The sequence below is a fragment of the Miscanthus floridulus genome, chromosome 6 (genome assembly GCF_019320115.1).
Source record: "Miscanthus floridulus cultivar M001 chromosome 6, ASM1932011v1, whole genome shotgun sequence".
In the NCBI taxonomy this organism is placed as follows: domain Eukaryota; kingdom Viridiplantae; phylum Streptophyta; class Magnoliopsida; order Poales; family Poaceae; genus Miscanthus; species Miscanthus floridulus.
The window spans coordinates 76,932,091-76,953,732 of NC_089585.1; the positions used below are offsets into that span (position 1 = coordinate 76,932,091).

General features: G+C 43.1%; 1 long non-coding RNA gene across 1 annotated transcript; it reads right to left on the minus strand.

Moving 5' to 3' along the window:
* Positions 1–6,614: 6,614 nt before the first annotated feature.
* LOC136458407 (uncharacterized) lies at positions 6,615–9,092 on the minus strand. Its single transcript, XR_010759993.1, has 2 exons — positions 8,783–9,092; positions 6,615–8,012 (listed from the first exon to the last, which is right to left on the minus strand). It is a non-coding gene; the product is annotated as an uncharacterized lncRNA (long non-coding RNA).
* Positions 9,093–21,642: the final 12,550 nt, after the last annotated feature.

A 21,642-nucleotide genomic window follows, 5' to 3' on the forward strand; every position in this document is an offset into this window, starting at 1 on the left:
AGTATTAATGGAGTCAGGTAAAGCATTGTTGACCATGAGAAATCCCTGTGTACACAGAACAGTGGTGTCATGACTGCCATCACAAATGAAGGCCAATCAGTGGAATTTTATGGTGTCCATAGAGAAGTTATTCAGTTGATGTATAACTCTAGCGTACAAAGGCATAGGACAATGGTTGTTCTGCACTGTGACTGGTACAATCTAGATGGCACTATGAAGTCTGCAGGCATTGACGATGACGGACATTACAGATCCGTCAACCTTAAATCATTCTGGTACAAGGATGACCTTTTCATTCTCGCAACATAGGCAAGGAAGATTTTTTTTATCTGCAGGACACCTCCTTGGGCAAAGATTGGTGGGTCGTGCAGAAGTTCGAACATAGGGATATGTATGACGTGAATGAAATAGAGCCTGTAGTGCACCAAGATGATCACTGTTCTAACACTGAGCATGAAGTCTGCTAGGTGATAGTGATCAGGTTATGCACGAAGCTAGTCATGATGGAGAAGGCACTGTCATTGAAGCTAATTTAGAATATCTTCTAAGAGATAAGAGGGAAGTAGTTGGCATACTTGAAGGCCACGAGGATGAAGATGATACTGGAAACCAGTATTATAGTGATGACAGTAACTATGGTGGTAGAGATCACATGTCTGAAGGTGAAGATGACTTGTAGGAGATTTTATGTATAATCTTTGGAAAAATATGTATTCTAAAATTGCACTTTATTTTGGATTTCTGGCTTTGTATTCTGAACATGTTCAATATGCTTAGTTGTTATAAACTTGTGCTTTAGCGGACACATAGGATTTGTCCGCTGGGGTCAGTACTGCACTATGTGGACTATCTATTGTCTACATGACTATTCCATTCAACTGCAACTAGTACTTGTTATAGGTTCATATACACTGCATAAGCCATTGACATAAAGCATTCCTTTCACACAGCATGCTTCAACTACTATGACGAGATCATTAATCAGTTCGACCAGTATGCCAAATACGTATACTGATACGTGTCTGGTTTACCAAACTGAGGCACAAAGCAACCCTTGCACGGTTGCCAATAGTGAATTGAATGCAGGAGGATAGCCTCTGCAGTTATTTCACTCCAAAAACACAGTCACAACAGTTGAGGGGCATACTGAAGAGTGAAGAGGAGTTGCTTTCATAAGCAATTTCTCTTGGTTCGTATTGTAGAGGCATCCAACAGCTAGCTAGAGATGGCTACACTTTTTATTATCCGATGAGAGATCAAATGGACAACGGCGAACTTTCTGGCATGTGCAGTAAAAAATTGCAATAGCTATGCCTCCTCTGTTGTGCATTAGATCGAGGCGACACTTGTTCAGACAAACTCCTCACTGCATGGTTCTTGTAAATTGGAGCGAGATAAAGATTTATTTTTTCCAAACCGATGCGCGTCACCTCGGGCGCCGTCGCACTACCTCAGGAATCACAACCGTATTACACCGGGGAAGGCGTGTGCGACCAGAAATGCAGGAGTAATGGCGTACCCAATCAATGAGACGGCACGACGATACCAAATGTATGGCCGTTCGACTTTCTGTCTAGGCAAGGCTTGTTCAGATGAACTCCTCGCGACAAGGTTCACTACAAGGTTTTTACCCTAATCCAGCCACTTGTATTCGCAACGCCACAAATTTAGTCGCAATAGGAGGCTCTATTGCAACATGGACTATAATTGGTTGCGATACGTGACACTTATTGCATCTAAATTATTGGGATGTGTTAGTCCCAACCTTCGTCGTGATAGGTAGGTGTTATGGCCACGATTAAACTATGGTTGCAAGTGCATCTAAATATTGCAACAAATTAAGCTACGTTGTGTTAATAATAAATTTCCATTGCGATAACACATCATTGTTTCCACCATTCAAACAGTGGTTGCGAGTAGTTTTCAATATCGCCACGAAATAACTGTGTTGCCTTAATATTGGCCTGCGTTGCAAAAAGTCATGCTATATTGCATCGAAAAAATGGTTCGTTGCATGGCATAATGTTCTATTGCTACTCATAACATACGTTGCAATAGTGTAGTACATTTGGTTGCAAATTATTAGTCATATTGCCACACAAATTTGTTGGTTGCCCAAACTACTTCGACACATGGCCAAAGGCTTTGAACGCATGGGCCAAAGTCAAAGGTTTCCTACACCGAATGACCAAAAAAAACTAGGCACATTGCTGGCATTGCTAAAAAAATGCATCGCCGCAAATCCCCGCCGCCCAATAAACCCTACAGCAGCAGCAGTCGCCGCCATCACTACCCTTCAGATGTCCTTTGCTGCCAAGCTAGTGTTGGAAGATCCTGTTCGTGCCTCCCCCCGCTGCTTGTTCTTGCCGCCCTTCATGCCCTCTATCAGTGGTGCCACAAGGCCACTGATTTCTTCTCCACATCCAATAAGTTTGTTCGGTAGTGACATCTTGTTGTTTGTTGTAATCACTCGGTAATCAGGCAGAGCTACAGCTACCAAAGTAGGCTGTGGCCCCTCATTCCAGGGGATTCCCCTCACCACGCTCGTGACTTTTGCGCTTGGCAACCTCGTGACTTTTGTGCTTGACATTTACAAATAGTTTAGGGTTTTGTGCTTGGATTCCCCTCTCCAGACTCCCCAGAGGCGATGGCAACGGTGTCGAGACCCATCAAATTTCATATGTCCATGAATTTTATTCGAGTTAATGTTCCTCATGTAAATGATCCTAGAGACTCATGATGTAAATGATCCTGCCCGGAACTAACAAAGTGCAAACTCTATTTTAAAAAAAGGACTGCTAGCACTACGATGGCAGGAACAGGTGCATATATACACAACTATTTGTATAGCATAAATATCTTATTTCGTTGGAGAACAAGCAGCAGCCATAGGTGCTACTAGTACAAGCAGCAGCTGTAGAACTAAGCATTTGGCTACAACCATCAGAAGAATGTTTAAGAATTTCCTAGATCACAAATTTTTTTTATCATGCTGCTGCCGAAGAAGCCACAATTGTTTATGCAGAGAATTGGGGCCTTAGGAGCGTGGACTCCAGTGTCCTCACACTCTTGTTTCTAGCTCTCTTGTGCCACTGCTACCAACAAGCTGCAGGGACGCAAGTTCACAATTCATTAAAAGGCAAATAAGAACACAAAATCAGTAAGTGGGACAAAAAGACAGAAATACATGATTCAGGTTCAGAAAGAAATACAACCCATTGTCCAACAGTTGGAAGTAATTAACACATACCACCAGGTTGCATATTAAGCAGTAGTACTAGTACAAGCAGCAGCAGCCAAGAAGCAGAACAAGCAGCAACATATGCACAGCTACCAAGGAAGCCATTTCAATCCAAAATAATTTTTTGTTTGGCACACATAGCTATTTGTACAGCATCTAAATTAAAGCCTATTACAAAACAAGGTGGTGCTTCCTAAATTCATATTTATACAAAGAATTCATCATCGACTGGTGCCTAAAGAGTTGACAGGTGCTACATATCCATCATCAACGTAGGTGTCAACAGTATCATCATCTTCATCAACTAAGTCTTCATCACATGGTTCAGGCACTGGTAGCGCATTTTCAATGACGGCTACATCTCCAGTCACCCCTTCTAGGTCAGTCCTCCAAGTTAACAAATCTTCATTCGGGCTTGAAATATTCACGGCTTCCACTCCCACCTCCAGTGAGTCAATATCAAGTTGTCCCTCATTTTCATAGTCTAGTGGTTCAGACATGGAAAACAAATTTCTAGGCTTCATTCTTACAACAATGCTCCACTCTGATTTCTTTGCACCTTTCACATAAAAAACCTGCTCAGCTTGAGTCCCCAAGACGTAAGGATCATTTAGATACCAAAAACGAGTTGTATCGACATCTATAATCCCATATTTTGTTCTTACTAGGAGCAGGTACGTCGTACCAATCACACTGAAATAGTACTTCTTTTTCACCAGGGAAATCAAGTGTCAATATCTTTTTAATGACACCATACCACTCCATACTTGCAGAACTATCAGCACCCTTAACTGCAACCCCTGAATTTTGTGTATTCAAGGCACTCTCTACAGAAGCCGTTCGAAAAAAGAAACCGTTGATGACGGACCTATTGAAAACACGAACCCGGGGATCTAGTCCTCGAGAAGGGCTATAGTGTATCACTAATCCCCCTTTCTTCATAAAGTTCATTCATCTGCAATCGATTTGAAAACAATAAAATAAATAAAGACAGTAGCTATTTTTTGTAAGCATCCAATTGACAAAGTTACTCACCTTATGTTCAAACCAACCAACAAATTGCTCCCTGTGACGTCTCTCAACGTCGTGCGTAGTAATCTTTTTGAGTTCCTCCTTATGCAAACTGCATACGATCAAAATAAAGGTACTCAATTAGAAAAACATTAATCATGAGGAACATTAAACACACACCAGTTGTAATTTCAACTTACTCAATCCATGGAGCAGCCTCGTCACAGTTTGTTATTTTGTAGTGTCGCATCCGCTTCAACTCTAAACTAGGAATTGATGAGTACAGGCCCGATCTTCCGAGAGGTAGCCGGTAAGTTCGATTTGTGGAGATCTCGACGTTGGCGATCCGGCTTCAAATCAGACACGATTCGAACCCTGCAACCGTTACACCACTGCTCCGTTGGTTATCAACCAAGCACAACTTGATTGACCTCGCCAAGAAGGCTTTTCCTGCAAGCGAATCGAAGAGCACAAGCAAGAAGGTAAAATATGCAATCTGAAATTGCAAATATGAATGACGCGAATATCAATAAAGGATTCAAGAACTCGGTTCCAAAGGACTAATCGACACAGTGGAGGAGATCAAGAACGGGGGCCCTGGATCACTGTAAAAGGATTTGTCACCATAGTTACAATGAACGATTCAGTTCCTCGATGGAAAACTAAACTCTAAATAAAACCCAATTGTGTAGCAGCGGCGGCGGCTGTGTTTATAGTCTAAGACTCGACCTAGGGTTGGGGACGGCCAGGGGTTGGGCGCCCACAACTTGGGCTTAAGGCCCGACACGATACATGGCCAAGTTGACCCAAATAGGTGACGCAGCACCTTGCCGTGGTCACACAGAATGATCCACGAACCTTCTGGAGCTGGGACCAGATCCAAAACGACGGCGTCGTCGTCCCCTTTCCAACGCATCCAAGAACAGCCTGTTTCGATGTCGTATGAGAGAGTTATGACCGAAACAGTGACGACGTGTCTGCTGAATCCGAGGGCGACGTAGCAGCTGAGTTGGGAACGAATTGCAACTTGGGGAAGACCATGGCGTCGGTGTGTCCAGCGTGGCGATGTCCTCATCAGGAATAGTCTCAACTTTGCAACCTTTCTTACTGTAGTCAATGGTATGAAATACGCTAAGCCCAGACGGTGATTCATTCACTGCACTAGTTTCTTGACGCTCTAGACAATTCAGCTTCGTATCAATATCTTCTAGGAACCGAGAACAAAATGTCATGCACTCCTTAGCGATATATCCCTCTGCTATAGAACCTTCAGGTTGTGCTTTGTTCCTCACATATCCTTTCAACGTACGTAGATACCTCTCGATAGGATACATCTATCTATAACACATAGGTCCTCCAATTCTAGCCTCCTCGGCTTAATGAACTGGCAAATGCATCATAATATCAAAAAATGTTGGTGGGAATGACATCTCTAGCCAACATAAAGTCTCTCCAATCGAAGAGGTTAGTTTTTCAAGGTTACTTTCCACTAGTTCCTTTGAACATAATGAACTGAAGAATCTACTTAGCTGAATCAATGGGATAGCAACATCTTGAGGCAATATGTCGCGTACTACTAGTGGTAATAGTTTCTGTAATATAACATGATAGTCATGAGTCTTCATTCCAGAAACCTTACATCCCTTGACGTCCACACATTTCTTTATATTTGCTGAAAACCATCAGGCATCCTCACTCCTTGTAGGAATTTGCATAACATTTCCTTCTCATCCTTGCCTAAGCTGTACAACGCTGGTGGAAAAGTATACTTGCCATTCTCCACCATAGGATGTTGATCCTTCCTGATCCTGTAAAACGCTGGTGGCAAAGTATACGTGCCATTCTCCACCATAGGATGTTGATCCTTCCTGATCCCAAGATTTTGTAAGTCAAGCCGAGCCTTCTCACCATCCTTACATTTACCATCAATGCCAAGCAATGTTCCCAATATGCTCTCACCAATGTTCTTCTCGATGTGCATGACATCCAAATTATGCCTAATAAGCAATTTTTCCTAGTACGTTAGTTGGAAGAATACACTATTCTTTCTTCAATTGTGCCACCTAGTTTATTCTTCACGCTGCTTCCTCTTCCTTATGCTTTGCCCAAATTTTGGTTGCTCAAAACTGTCATACTGCTGCAGAACCTCTTCACCAGTAAGCGGCACCAGAGCCTCCCTTGTTTCTACCTTGTTGTTGAAGCTACTTTTATTCCTGCGCCATCTATGGTTCTGTGGCAAAAAGCGACGATAACCCAGCTAGCAATGCTTGCTCCCAAATTTCAACCATAAGTACTCTCTAAACTTATGACAGTAAGGACATACAAACTTGCCTTTAGTACTCCAACCAGACAGCATGGCATATGCAGGGAAATCATTTATGGTCCATAGTAGTACTGCACATAAAGTAAAATTTTTCCTAACTTTTGCATCCCACGTGAGAGCACCCTTTTCCCAAAGATCCTTTAGCTCATCGATCAGTGGCTGCAAATAGACATCGATGTTCATTCTAGGAGATTTGGGCCCTGGTATCAGCATTGACATCATACAATACGATTGTTTTAAACACAACCAAGGAGGCAAGTTATAAGGGATTATGATGACAGGCCAAGCAGTGTATGTAACATTCAACATCCCAAACGGATTGAAGCCATCAGAGGCAAGTCCAATCCTTACATTGTGAGGGTCAGATGCAAATTCCTCCTCCAGGGCATCCAAATGCTTCCATGCCGACGAGTCTGTAGGGTGACACATTTTCCCATTACGCACCGGTCCTTCCTTATGCCAACGCATAAGTGTTGATGTCAGACTCCCTCATAAACAATCTTTGCAGCCGAGGAGTAAGTGGGAAATACCGCAAGATCTTACGTGGAAAACGCTTTTGTCCGCCACAAGTGCTAGAGGACTCAACATCTTCAGAAGAATCGGTCCCTTTCCACCTAGACTGACCATAGGTTGGACATGTATCCAAGTCAGCATAATCCCCACGAAATAACACACAGTCGTTCACACATGCATGAATCTTTGGTAGTCGAGTCCAAGACCTCGAACAACCTTATGCACTTTATCCAAGGTGTCTGGGATTTCAGGGTGAAACAACGCGAACAGATCAAGGATCGACTGTATTCCACTGTTACTAAAACCATGCATGCACTTCATCTAATAGATCCTGATAATGAAAGAAACCTTTGTAGCCTCCTTGCAGCCTGGATACAGTTCCTTTTGTGCCTTGGTTAATAACTTAAAAAAATTCTTTGCACTCTCATTTGGCTCTTCATCTCCACTTCCTGTGAGTTCACCATGTATAGCTCCTCTGATTAGTACAGAAATCAGTTCTTTGCTAGCAGGCACATCACCTGTTTCGCCATCATCATATTCTCCTTCAGCAGGGTTATCCTCCTGAGGACATGCAACTAAATCTTCAGCATTACCTTCTTCGATGAAACTTTCATCGAACCCTCTAAGTACCAAATGACAACGAACATCTTTTTGATTTCTGTAGGACATGCAACGGCAACGAGCACATGGACATGGAGCAGTTTCTTCTTTAGACGTGCCTCCAAAGGTATTCTGAATGAAGTCCTTAAATCCTTTTTGCCATTCAGTAGTATACTTCGCCATGCGCATCCAGCTCCTATCTTCAATCGACATGCTGCTGCCTTGCCTCCTGGAAAACAGCCCACCGACTCTTCACCACAGACCCAACCTTCCCAACAACACCAACTATATTATCCGATTACCCTACCTGCTTCAGCTTGACACCTGCATTAAATCAGTACAGTAAGGTTATTTTGTAATGATACATGCTTTGCTAGAAAAAGTAGGTGACTTGATATTTTAGTTTAATGATTGCTTCAAAGAATGCTATACATGTAGGTAAAGAGCATATCTAGAGGGGATGCCTGGAATTAATCCAACGTGGGTTTTCTACGAGCACTTCCATACGAAAGTCACTGGAGTTGGCGATAAGAGAGAATTGAAGCTACGAGAACATCTCAATCTCACCTTTTTGGACCGGAGCTAAACGAGGGACTGAAGTTTAGTTGGGCAGTATGGATATGAATATTTCAGTTATATATGAAGCTCTTAAAAACAACTGACTTGAAACATATAGCAACAGATGAGTATATTGATTTTGGCATGGTGATAATCCTCGGACAGTACCAAACATTCAACGCACAGGCAATTACCTAGTGGACTAATAAATCACAACATCATCATGATAAAGCAATTTGACGAAATGATTAGATGAAGTAGGAATATTCCTAAAGAAAACGGTGGCGGAGCTCACAACAAATTATGGCGGGGGGGGGGGGGGGGGGGGGGGGGGGGGGGGGGGCATGCATCTTATCTAATACAAATCAACATGCACAGTCATATTTTCACTAGATATAATACAACATCCTAATCGATTCAGCATTTAGAAATTGGGAAACTCAGAAGCAAATAAAAAAATAACTACAAAACAAGCAAACTAAATTAGCACTGACGGACTCAAAACAAGCAAACTAAATTAGCAGTCACGGACTCACCAGGATGGATCCTATTGGCTCATTGGCAGATTCGGGATTTCAGATTGGACTGGAGAGGAGCAGCGGACTAGCGGAGAGACCCAAGCCTGGCAACCAGCGACGACGCCGACGCCAACGCGGCACGGCCGTGCGGGCACGTAGATGCTGAGACGCAGGTACACGGCCGGTGGCTCCGGACTCCAGATGACGGACGAGGCCGTCGAGCGGACCGGCCGTAGGTGTAGGGCGGCGGCCGGTGGGGGCGACGCGACGGCCGATTCCACAACTGCGTGAGGTGTAGGCGCCGCCGCTGTGCTGAAGTTAAGGGGAAACTGCGTTAAGGGGAGGCCGGCCAAGAGACAACAGACGAGCAGGTTTTGATGCGGTGGGGACCGAGCTGCAGCTCGGATGGTGAGCTCTCGGGATGAAAACCGTATTAACCGAACGTATACCGTTTTTATAGGAAAACAGAAAACAGGAAACCGACACCATATTTTAGACAGGAACATGATCAAAATCGGTTAAGGAGTTTTCCCGACCATTTTCACGGTTCCCGTATTCAAGTAGAAAAATTCCTGCTGGTATTCCTGTATTCAAGCATGACGAGAAAGATATGCTTTGGTCTGCCGCCCTGGGTCTCCTTATGTAGCGAGTGCCGTTGCTTGGCTGGGCGAGGTAGGACTAAACAAATGAACTAGCTACGGCTCAGGCTCTGCCGAGGTCGAGCGCCCTGGCAATATATTCTAATGGGCCGTGGCCCAACGCAGTTGCCATTTTTTCCTTGCTTTAGGCCCACCCGTGGAACAGCGCGCTGGAGCCCAACAACACACTCCATACGTCTTCCTTCTCATTTTTTTCTCCTCGTTATTATTATCTTTTTCCTTTGTCATGTCAATAGGTGTTTTAGACCCATTTCGAATATCTTATTTTTTATATTTTTTAGTATTTTGTCATGGGCAAGGAAGGGGCTAGCAGCGGTTCCCGTTTTGTGTTACCGCTTCTCGATCGTAATCGACATGTTCCCGTTTGAAATATTCTGTTCCCGATATCCCGTAATACTGGTTTCGTTTTTCCGTCCGGCCTTCCCGTTCCCGTTTCTGTTCCCAGCAAAAAAAATACAGGAGCGGAAATGGTTAAGACATTTTCCCAACCATTTCCGACCGTTTTCATCCCTAGTGAGCTCTCCCAGAGTGGAAGCCACCGGTCTCGAACTAAGTGATTTCCAACCGTGGGAATTTATTTCTAAAAATAATTTTGTAGATACTGGGCACTCATGTGGTACTACAATGGGACTACGACATGCCCATCATCTACGATGCTCGTGTAGCTTCGATGATTTCCAGAAGGACGTTTGAGGTGTAAAAGTAGCTTTTAAGGATGTGCGTGTGTGTGGTGGTGTGAGTGTGTTGTATAGAGTACAGATATTACAACATGTACACTAGAGTCCAGGCTAAAAAAAAGGTTTTGATGTGGTGAAGATGGGCCGGCCCGTTTTGCGGGTTACTCCAATCTCTTGACGGATGCAAGCACGATTTAGTACCACCTTGCTAACTCAAGTGCGACTAGCACAGCTTAAAGATTTGAGTCCCTAAAATGAGTTTTGACTATATTGGCATGCACTGAGCATGCTATTAGGCAAACTTGGCTCGACGTGGGGCTCCCTTTGGGTTGACCCTGACCGGGTCTTAGGCTTGGTTTTTTTACAAACCTTTGTTGTTTTACAATCTCATTATTAATGTATAACGCCCATTCTTTTTTATATATATTTTTGCAAAATAATTATTTAAGTAAACATTACCTGCACATTCTTTTTAGTATTTTTTTTGCAAAATAATTACTTATGTCAAAAATATTTGCCCAACCTATATATCTCAAACTTAGTTCATCATCTCCTACTGAGTTGCCACATCATCTCCATGTCTGAGTGCCATGTCATGTCCCACCTTTGTTGTTTTACAATCTCATTATTAATGTATAACGCCCATTCTTTTTTATATATATTTTTGCAAAATAATTATTTAAGTAAACATTACCTGCACATTCTTTTTAGTATTTTTTTGCAAAATAATTATTTATGTCAAAAATATTTGCCCAACCTATATATCTCAAACTTAGTTCATCATCTCCTACTGAGTTGCCACGTCATCTCCGTGTCTGAGTGCCATGTCATGTCCCACCTGTCGTTTCTTCATGACCCACTACCTTGTTATTGCCCAATATCTTGCGCCAGCTAGGTACGACCCACATCTTCAGCGTGTAGTTGGGTTGATCATCATCTCCTGCTGAGTTGCCATGTCATCTTCGCCTAAGTGCCACTTCATGTCCTACTTGTCAGTTCTTCATGACCCACTCCCTTGTTATGCCCCAAGATCTTGCGCTAGCTAGGTAAGGCCCAAATCTTCTGCATGTAGTTGGGTGGATAATCATGTTCTGCTGAGTTGCCATGTCATCTCTGCCTGAGTGCCACGTCATGTCCTACTTGTCGGTTCTTCATGACCCACTACCATGTTCTGCCCCAACATCTTGCACTAGCTAGGTAGGACTCACGTCTACTACCCGTACGTTGGGTTGGTCATCATGTCCTGCTGAATTGCCACGTCATCTCCACCTGATTGCCATGTCGTGTCTTAGTTGCCGGTTTTTCATGACCCGATACCTTGGTATGCCTCAACACAACTTGCACTAGCTAGGTAGGACGACCCACATCTTCAGTGCGTAGTTGGGTTGGTCATCATGTTCGTCTGAGTGCCACGTCATCTCCACATGATTGCCATGTCATGTCTTAGTTCTCAGTTCTTCATGACCCACTACCTTGATATGCCCCAACACATCTTGCACTAGCTAGGTAGTTGGGAGAAAAAAGCTATCAAAAGATATGTGTATTGATAGATTTTTATTTTATAATTTATTTAATGATGTCCATGACAACCATAATATAAATTAATATTGATATAACAATGTTATATTAAATCCATATCAAATTAAAATAGATTTTTGATAGATTTTTTTTCATGGTAAAGTACATAAATATTTACTCATGAATATTACTAATTTTAGTTTCCACACTATCCATGTGTTGGTACAGTTAAATATCAAGTTTCACTATTTCCTTTAAGGACCCATGAAAATATCTATAGCTAATATCATAATTTCATTATGTAAATTTTTTGACGGAATTTTATTTTTATTGGACCAACTACTTTGATTTAGCACAATCCTTCATCAAATTCTTCTGCCCCAGATAAATTTCCCTCCAAACACATTCCCATGCACAAAAACCAAAGGCTGCGAAAAAATCCCGTGCTACCACGGTAGGATACTAGGATTAGCTTTCATCAGCGGCCCCCACGGTAGGATTAGTTTTAATCAGCGCCCCCACGCACGCGTCCCACCATTCCCATAATTGCGATCTATTACAAAAAACCGTGAGGGAGAGGATCGGAGGGGGGTCCCTTCGTTTTTGCCCTACCTGAAGTCCGCTGGCGCTGTGGCCGTCGGACATCGGGACGTGGCATCCCTCCATGGACGTCGCCTCTGGAGATCCCAGCAAGAGTGCAATGACGGCGCCTCCATCCAAGAAGATGCCACAGTCTACTTCACAACGCGATGGCACCGGACAACTCAGGAAACATCCCGCCAGATCAATCGAATGGCAGCCTCGTATTGAAGCCGTCGTTGAGGAAGAAGATGAAGAGGAACATACTAGGTCACTAAGGTTTCACCACGCCAGGTATGCAGACGATGTTATAGTACTGCTCGTCCGCTAGGGTTTATGAGTAGTATAGTTTAGAGATATGCTTTACGTCTTTGGGCAAGCACACATGCCATAGGCACACAGATTACGGATGCCAAATACTGCTCGTCTGCAGTCCGCTCCCCACACTAGTAGAGAACAGACCTTTGATTCTCGGCCAAAATGGGCTCTAGTCCCGGAATTTTTTGCCCCCGGGACTAGAAATACCTTTAGTCCCGGTTGGTGGCTCCAACCGGGACTAAAGGTCCCTGCCCAACGGCTACTGCGCCAGACAGAGGTGGCAGGGACCTTTAGTCCCGGTTGGAGCCACCAACCGGGACTAAAGGTATACTTTTACTCCTGGTTTGTGGCTCCAACCGGGAGTAAAGGTCTACTCCCGGGTCGTGGCTGCGCCCGGGGTTGGAAAGTTACCTTTAGTCCCGATTGGATCTATCAACCGGGACTAAATGTTCTCCCTTTATAAATCGGCCGTCTCCTCCTTCCTCCCCGAGCCCGAGCTCAGCACATTTTGAAGCTCACTGCAGTAGTGTTCTTGCTTCCTCCCTCCCTCCATTGTTCCTCCATCCATTCTTCGATTCCTCCGTCGATTCTTCAGTTGTAAAGGTTACCAATCTCATACTCTCATTTTTTACCATTTTCTTATGCCATTTTATTCACTATATATATTTATGGTTCTTTATTGTGGTTTCTTTTCATTTGTAAGCAATTTGAGCTCAAAATCACTTTAAGCTTGCATATTTACATGAAAGAAGGTTAAAGTATATATAAATATAAAGTTAGAAAATAGTTAGAAAATTATAGCAAATCCTTACTAGTTGAACTTGCGGACCGTGTTCAGGTCGGCGAGGATGTTCTCTGCCGAGCGGTAACGGACGTCAAGGAGGAGCTTTGATTCTACGAGGGAGAGCGATAACGGTCGTGGAAGACCGTGTTCCCTTCCTCGTAGAATCGGAGCTCTTCCTTGACCAAGTACGGTGCCGTCCGGTGGAGAAATCCTCGCCGAGCTGATCACGTAAGCAAGGTCAACTAGTACGGATGGTTATTTATTCACATGTCCCGATATCGTCGTAGTAGTCTGTCAATCACCGTACCTAAACGTAGTATATATAAATAAAAACTTAGAAAATAGTTAGAAAATTATAGAAAATCCGTACTAGTTGAACTTGCGGACCGTGTTCAGCTCGGCAAGCATGTTCTCTGTCGAGCGGTAACGGACATCAAGGAGGAGCTTTGATTCTACGAGGGAGAGCGACAACGGTCGTGGGAGACCGTGTTCCCTTCCTCATAGAATCGGAGCTCTTCCTTGACCAAGTACGGTGCTGTCCGGTGGAGAAATGCTCGCCGAGATGATCACGTAAGCAAGGTCAACTAGTACGGATGGTTATTTATTCACACGTCCCGATATCGTCGTAGTAGTCTGTTATGTGTGTACATTCCCATTCTTCTGTTAATTTGCGGAAATATCATATGAATTACTTACCTGCCGCAGTAAAAGACGAGAACACAATGACCATTAAAAATATCATTGTTTAGAGATCTAGATAATTTTATAGTTTGTTAATTTTATTTGTTTATAAAAGAAGAAATTTATAGTGTATTAAAAAATGAGTATAGAGAGTAGATGGCAACTGCTTCCGGGTCCTCGGCCTCTCATGGGTTTCCAAAGCGACTTAGGCCGGGCCTTCCTCTCATTCCATGCGGCAAGTGTCGTGATGAGATGAAGATTGTGATGGAGTACCGAGTGAAGAAGGAGGGTCCCAACAAGGATCGTATCTTCTACAAGTGTCCGGATCGCAATGTGAGTTATTTTATCGTATTTAATGATTATGGTTAGTTTATACCTATTTTCATGATGGTTGTGATTAAAGTTCTAGTTTTTTGTTTTAATTTCAGTGGGATGGCAGTGGACGATGTTCAGGCTTCTACTGGGAGGAAGAGTATGTTGAACTCGTGCAAAAATATCTTGCACAACAGGCAGATACGGCGGCTAATGAGGCAGTGATCCAGCCGAAGAAGCCCAAAGATGTTGCACAATCGGGGGATCTGTCTGTTTTAGTTGAGATTGGTCGCGAAATCCTTGTGCTCCTGAAATGTATTTTAGCTTTAGTTCTTTTAGTGGTAGTTGGGATTGTCTACATTGTAGCGATGCTTTCATAAATTTGTATCTTTTGTGGTGGCACGCATGTTGTATAAATAATTAATTATGATCTAGGTTTTAATATGATATTTATGTCATGTAATGCAGATGAGCCGTCATTGGATGTATAATGCTGATCGCCGCTCACAAGAGTTCATTGACGGCGTGCATTCTTTATTACGTGCGGCCGAGACAAACAAACGCGACGGTTTCATGTGCTGCCCATGTGCCATATGTAAGAATACGGTGGAATATCCTTGCTCAAGGACTCTTCATTCACACTTGTTCAAGTCGGGTTTCATGCCAAACTATATTTGTTGGACAAAGCACGGAGAAACCGGTGTTGTAATGGAAGAAGATGAAGAAGAACAATGGGACGACAATGATATTATTCCTGATGGTGCGTGCTTCAATGATACTGCAATGGGAGAAGCTGAAGAAGAGGTAGCCGCAGAAGATGAGCCGGCTGATGATCTTTGTCAGGTCATTCGTGATGCACAAAGAGAATGTGAAAGTGAAAAGGAGAAGATCAAGTTCGAGCGGATGCTAGAAGATCACAAGAAATTGTTGTACCCAACTTGTGATGCAGGGCAGAAAAAGTTGGGAACCACACTAGAATTGCTGCAATGGAAGGCAAAGAATGGTGTATCTGACAAGGGATTTGGAGAGTTACTAAAAATCCAAAAGAAGATGCTTCCGAAGTACAATGAATTGCCCGCCACTACCTACGAAGCAAAACAAGTTGTCTGTCCTATGGGGCTAGAAATAGAGAAGATACATGCATGTCCTAATGACTGCATCCTATACCGTGGCAAAGAGTACGAGAAATTGGATGCATGCCCGGTATGCCATGCGTCGCGGTATAAGATCAGGCGAGATGACCCTGGTGATGTTGAGGGCGAACGTCCACGTAAGAAAATCCCTGCCAAGGTTATGTGGTATGCTCCTATAATACCACGCTTGAAACGTCTGTTCAGAAACAAAGAACATGCAAAATTGTTACGATGGCACAAAGAAGACCGTAAGGTAGACAATATGTTGAGACACCCTGCTGATGGGTCCCAGTGGAGAGCAATCGATAGAGAATTCCCGAGTTTGCAAATGACGCAAGAAACTTAAGGTTTGCTTTAAGTACAGATGGTATCAATCCTTTTGGAGAGCAGAACAGTAGTCATAGCACTTGGCCTGTTACTCTAAGTATCTACAACATTCCTCCTTGGTTATGCATGAAGCGGAAGTTCATTATGATGCCTGTGCTCATCCAAGGCCCGAAGCAACCTGGCAATGACATTGATGTGTACCTGAGACCACTTATTGATGAACTTCTCATTTTGTGGAATAAAGAAGGTGTACGTGTGTGGGATGAGTACAAACAGGAACACTTTGATCTGCGAGCATTGTTGTTCGTAACAATCAATGATTGGCCTGCTCTAAGTAATCTTTCAGGACAGTCAAACAAGGGATATAATGCATGCACACACTGCTTCGGTGATATTAGAGGTGTATTCTTGAAAAAATGTCGAAAGGTCGTGTACCTTGGCCATCATCGATTTCTTCCTGCAAATCACCCCGTAAGAAAGAAAGGTAAGCATTTTAAAGGGAAAGCAGACCACCTGACCAAGCCTCGCAACCGAACCGGTGAGGATGTACTCGATATGGTCAATGATGTGAAAGTCGTCTTTGGAAAAGGACATGGAAGCCAACCTATTCCGAAAGACGCTAACGGTCACGCACCCATGTGGAAGAAAAAGTCCATATTTTGGGACCTACCCTATTGGCAAGTCCTGGAGGTCCGTAGCTCGATCGACGTGATGCACCTGACGAAGAATCTTTGTGTGAACCTGCTAGGCTTTATGGGTGTGTATGGAAAGCCTAAGGACACATTTGAAGCACGACAGGACCTGCGTTGTTTGAGAGAAAGAGACAACCTGCATCCAGAGAAGACAGATGATGGACGCCATTACTTACGTCCTGCTAGCTACACTCTAAGCAAAGAGGAGAAGGAAATCATGTTTGAATGCTTAAACAACATCAAGGTACCATCTGGATTCTCCTCGAATATAAAGGGTATTATAAATGTGACAGAGAAGAAATTCTGTAACTTAAAGTCCCATGACTGTCACGTTCTCATGACGCAATTACTTCCAGTTGCATTAAGAGGAATTCTACCTCCAAATGTACGTCTAGCCACCGTAAAGCTATGTGCATTCCTCAATGCAATTTCTCAGAAGGCAATTGATCCAACTGATCTAGCTAAACTACAGAATGATGTGGTTCAATGTCTCGTCAGCTTTGAGTTAGTGTTCCCTCCTTCCTTCTTTGATATTATGACACACCTCCTAGTTCTACCTAGTCAAGGAGATTTTCACTCTCGGTCCTGTGTTCCTACACAACATGTTGCCCCTTAGAGAGATTCATGGGAGTCCTAAAGAAATATGTTCACAACCGTGCTCGCCCAGAAGGAAGCATCGCCAAGGGCTATGGAACAGAAGAGGTCATTGAGTTCTGTGTTGACTTTATTCCCTGACCTTGACTCGATTGGTGTTCCTGAATCGAGACATGAGGGGAGACTAAGCGGAAAGGGGACACTAGGGAGGAAAACATATATTGGTACGGATGATGATTATTTCAATAAAGCGCACTACACAGTTCTACAGAACTCCTCTTTGGTAGATCCGTATATTGAGACACACAAGGATCTCTTACGATCCGAGTTTCCAGGGAAGACTGAAGCTTGGATTACGCATAAGCACATGGAAACTTTCGGCGGTTGGTTGCGAAAAAAATGTCAAGGTGATGAGAGCATCCATGAGCAACTGTATTTATTGGCTATGCAACCATCATGGCATATCGTCACATACAAAGGGTACGAGATAAATGGGAACATATTCTACACAGTAGCCCAAGATAAAAGGAGTACCAACCAAAACAGTGGTGTCCGCATAGATGCCACAGACCCGAATGGGAATAAGCAGACATATTATGGACGCATAGATGAAATATGGGAACTAGAATATGCACCTACTTTGAAGATCCCATTGTTCAAGTGCCAATGGGTCAAGGTGACCGGAGGCGGAGTAACAGTAGACAACGAGTATGGAATGACAACAGTAGACCTTAGTAATATTGGGTACAAAGACGAACCATTCGTCCTTGCCAAGGATGTGAATCAGGTGTTCTATGTCAATGATATGTCTACCAAACCAAAAAGAGGGAAAAACGATAATGACTCAACCAAAGAGCCAAAGCGCCACATAGTTCTTTCAGGGAAAAGAGTCATCGTGGGAATTGAGGACAAGTCGGACATGTCAGAAGAATATGAAAAGGATGACCGAATTCCGCCCTTCAAAGTGAACAAAGACCCTAGCATCTTGGTAAATGATGAGGACACTCCATGGTTACGAAGCGATCATAACCAAGGGACATACGTAAAGAAGAAGTTCACTGCTGTGCCCACTTGATGATATAGTGATTTAATATAGTGTGTGTTTGAGATATTATGTAATAATTGTGAATTCAGATGTTTATTATGTCATATTTCAAATTAAATCAATGTTTGATTTGGTGGGATTTCTCTCTCAAAAAGGTAAATTAGGATACTGAGTGATGAAAAATTAAAATATTAACGTTAAAATGATGTGAAAACAAATTTCCTGTCCAAAACCAATAATTTTAATAATTTTAATTAAACACTACATTTTTGCATTAACGAAATAATAAATATTAGTTACATTATGTTTTATAATTCTAACAAAAAATAAAAAAAGTTAGGTTATCGATTTTTCCTATGTGCAATAAACAAAAATAAAATTCATATTTTTAACAAAATAATTTTATGCCTTTTATTTAATTTACTATGTATTTAATAAAAACTATTGCATTTCTATTGTATTTAACAAGACTATTGCTTAAAACAGGCGGGAAACGAAACTGCAGGCCACCTTTACTCCCGGGTGGGAAGCCCACCCGGGAGTAAAGGTGGGCTGCAGTTTCGTGGCCCGCCAAAAAAAAGCCTTTACTCCCGGTGCGTGTTACCAACCGGGAGTAAAGGTATACCTTTACTCCCGGTTGGTAACACGCACCGGGAGTAAAGGCACCTTTACTCCCGGTTGGTAATACGCACCGGGAGTAAAGGGTTTTTACTCCCGGTTGGTGGCTGGCACCGGGAGTAATTCTCCTCTGCTATATAACCTCCAGCGCCTGGCAGATCGATCTGCTCGTCTTCTTCCTCGTCGAACACCGCCGCCCTCTTCTTCGACCTCGCGCCGCGTCCGTTCGCCTTCCGTGACACCGGCGCCGCCGTCTTCTTCCTCGTGCGGCCTCCACCGCGCGCGCCCAGTGCCCCTCCTCCGCGCTTGCCCGTGGCCCTCCACCGCGCCCTCCTCCGCGCCCGAGGCCCTCCACCGCGCGTTGCCCCACCGCGCCGGCCCGAGGCCCTCCAGTACGTACACTGCCGAGCTTCGAGGTGATATATTCGTCGATCTCTTTGTACATTCGTCCGAGCCCTCCACTGCCGAGTTATAGATCACGTCGAAAACTACAACTTTGGTGTAAGCCATGTGTCAACGGTCGAGGTCGATTGAAAATTCCAAATTTTGAATCACAAAATCTATAGAAACTAAAAATGAATATTTGGAACTCTAAATGATTTTAAATAAAAACATATCTTAAGGCAAGTTTTGAATATTTGGAACTCTAAATGACAAGTATAATTAAGGATCACCAATGAAATTACTTTAGAAATTAATTAGATCGATGTAAATCCATGGCTTGTATAATAAACACGCTATATATTATTTGGAAACAACGCTACGAACCATCCGCTAATGATCCAGCCCATCAACCGCCATATATTCATCACTATATGATATGCCATTATTTCAAGATGCAGTTTCAATAGAAGAATTTTTTCTATCTTCATAGATCAATGTTTGTTAACGAAATTTTATCCAAATATATTCATGTAGGGTCTTTTTTTTTGAAGGATTTGTTGTAGGATATATAATGGTCAAATAGGAACTCAATTTTGATACCCAGTTTATAAACTAAGCGTTTTTTAGTTTATCAAAAATATCACATGTTTCTTCATTTGTGAACTTTGAATATACAGATATAATATATTAATGTTGCTAAAGTAATATGAGCATTACATATTTTTTTCCGGGAAGACTATCTTCAAACTTTATATCATAGCATCAGAGATCGCCTGTAGAAGAAGAAAATAAATTCTTATCATTTCGGAAATAGTAATGGTTATATGAGCAATAAGACACATATACTTACATTTCATAATGACTTATACTTATATTATTAACATAGAATTTTCTCATATGATGAATGACTACATGGTTGATCACATGGTACATAGGATCACAACATCACGCACCGACACCGCCCCGGCCCGCCTCACGTCGTCGTCGTCGTCAGCACGCCGGCTCGCCTCACGTCATCGTCGTCAGCACACCGGCCACCGCGCCGACACGTATATATACGTCATTTGTATTCATATGCATTTCGTCCATGCGTTTCTATGTATACGGCGGAGCACCGCCGCCCTCGTTCACCCATGTGTACAGACATATATACGGCGGAGTGGAGCACCGCCACTCTTGTCACACCGCCCTTTCTCGTGCCCTAATTCGCCCTAGTACCGACGTAGTTCGTCCTAGTGTGGCGAATTGCGTCCGTGATCGAGGGGCAAGATTTAATAATGCATATTGTTTGTAGATTTTACGCATGTAATAAGCAAAGATTTGACGTACTATATATTGGTTTTGTTTTTTGAAGCTAGATGGCCGACCCGAGAAATATGGATGAGGAGGAGTTGATGATGAATTTGATCAACACTGGCACTCAAGTTGCCGGCGATGATGGTGCTAAAAATAACGTGCAAGAGGATGTAGATGACGGGAGTCAGTACTTAGCTCTTGAACAAAATGAGCAACAACATATTGGCCAAGTATATATTTTTTATTATTAGCTATATATATATATATTATCATATGTCTTATGTGTGCTCATGACATTAAAAATAATGTTTATGTTTTGTAGCCCTCTGGATCGACATCAACAACTACAACGAAGAGTAAAAATGTTCGAGGTCCCAAAAAGCCATTGGAGGGTCGCTTCATCATCTCGGAGTTCAATGTGGATACAGGAGAACCGGGGGGGCCGAATAAAATGAAATTTGTGCACCACTGTGGTTACCTTGTACGGGACCGGCTCCCGATTAGTACCCGTGAATGGAAGAAGAAGACCAATGCTCCTCATATCAGTTTTGTCTCCGATCGTGACAAGGCGTTAATTTGGAATGATGTCTTGGTACATTTCACGCTCCAAACAGATGATTATGATGATATAATAGATGGTGATGAATTGAAGGAGCGAGTTAGGGATTGGGCAATGAAGAAGATGGCCACCCAGTTTCAGACTTGGAAGAAACACCTATACACGACGTATGTCAAGAAGAACATAGCACCAGATTTTACTGTCCCAGGCCCGATCTCAAAGCAGAGGCCCTATTGGGATGAGTTTGTACAGTACAAGACTTCAGAAGAGGGTGTGAGTCGGGTGATAAAGAACCAACGTAATGCCCAACAGAAGACATACCACCATACCTTGGGATCAGGTGGCTACCCGACTGCCATTAAGAAGTGGAACAAAATGGAAGCAGACCTTCTTGCCAAGGGTATCAGACCAGAATCACTCGAGTGGGGAGAACGTGCAAAGAATTGGTTTTTCGCTCATGGGGGAACACTAGACCAGGAGACAGGGAAGTGCGTTTATGGCGCAAGACTGCAAGAAGCAGCAGAAAGATTATTTTATGCTCAAAGAGCTACTGCTAGTGGTGCGTTCAGGCCCAACAGAGAGAAGGATGAGCTGACATACGCCATCGGGACTATTGAACATGGTGGCCGAACTAGAGGCAAAGGAAGTGTCTCGTGGGAGCATGGATTCCCTCAGGACAGACCTTCCTACAGAAGTCGCCAG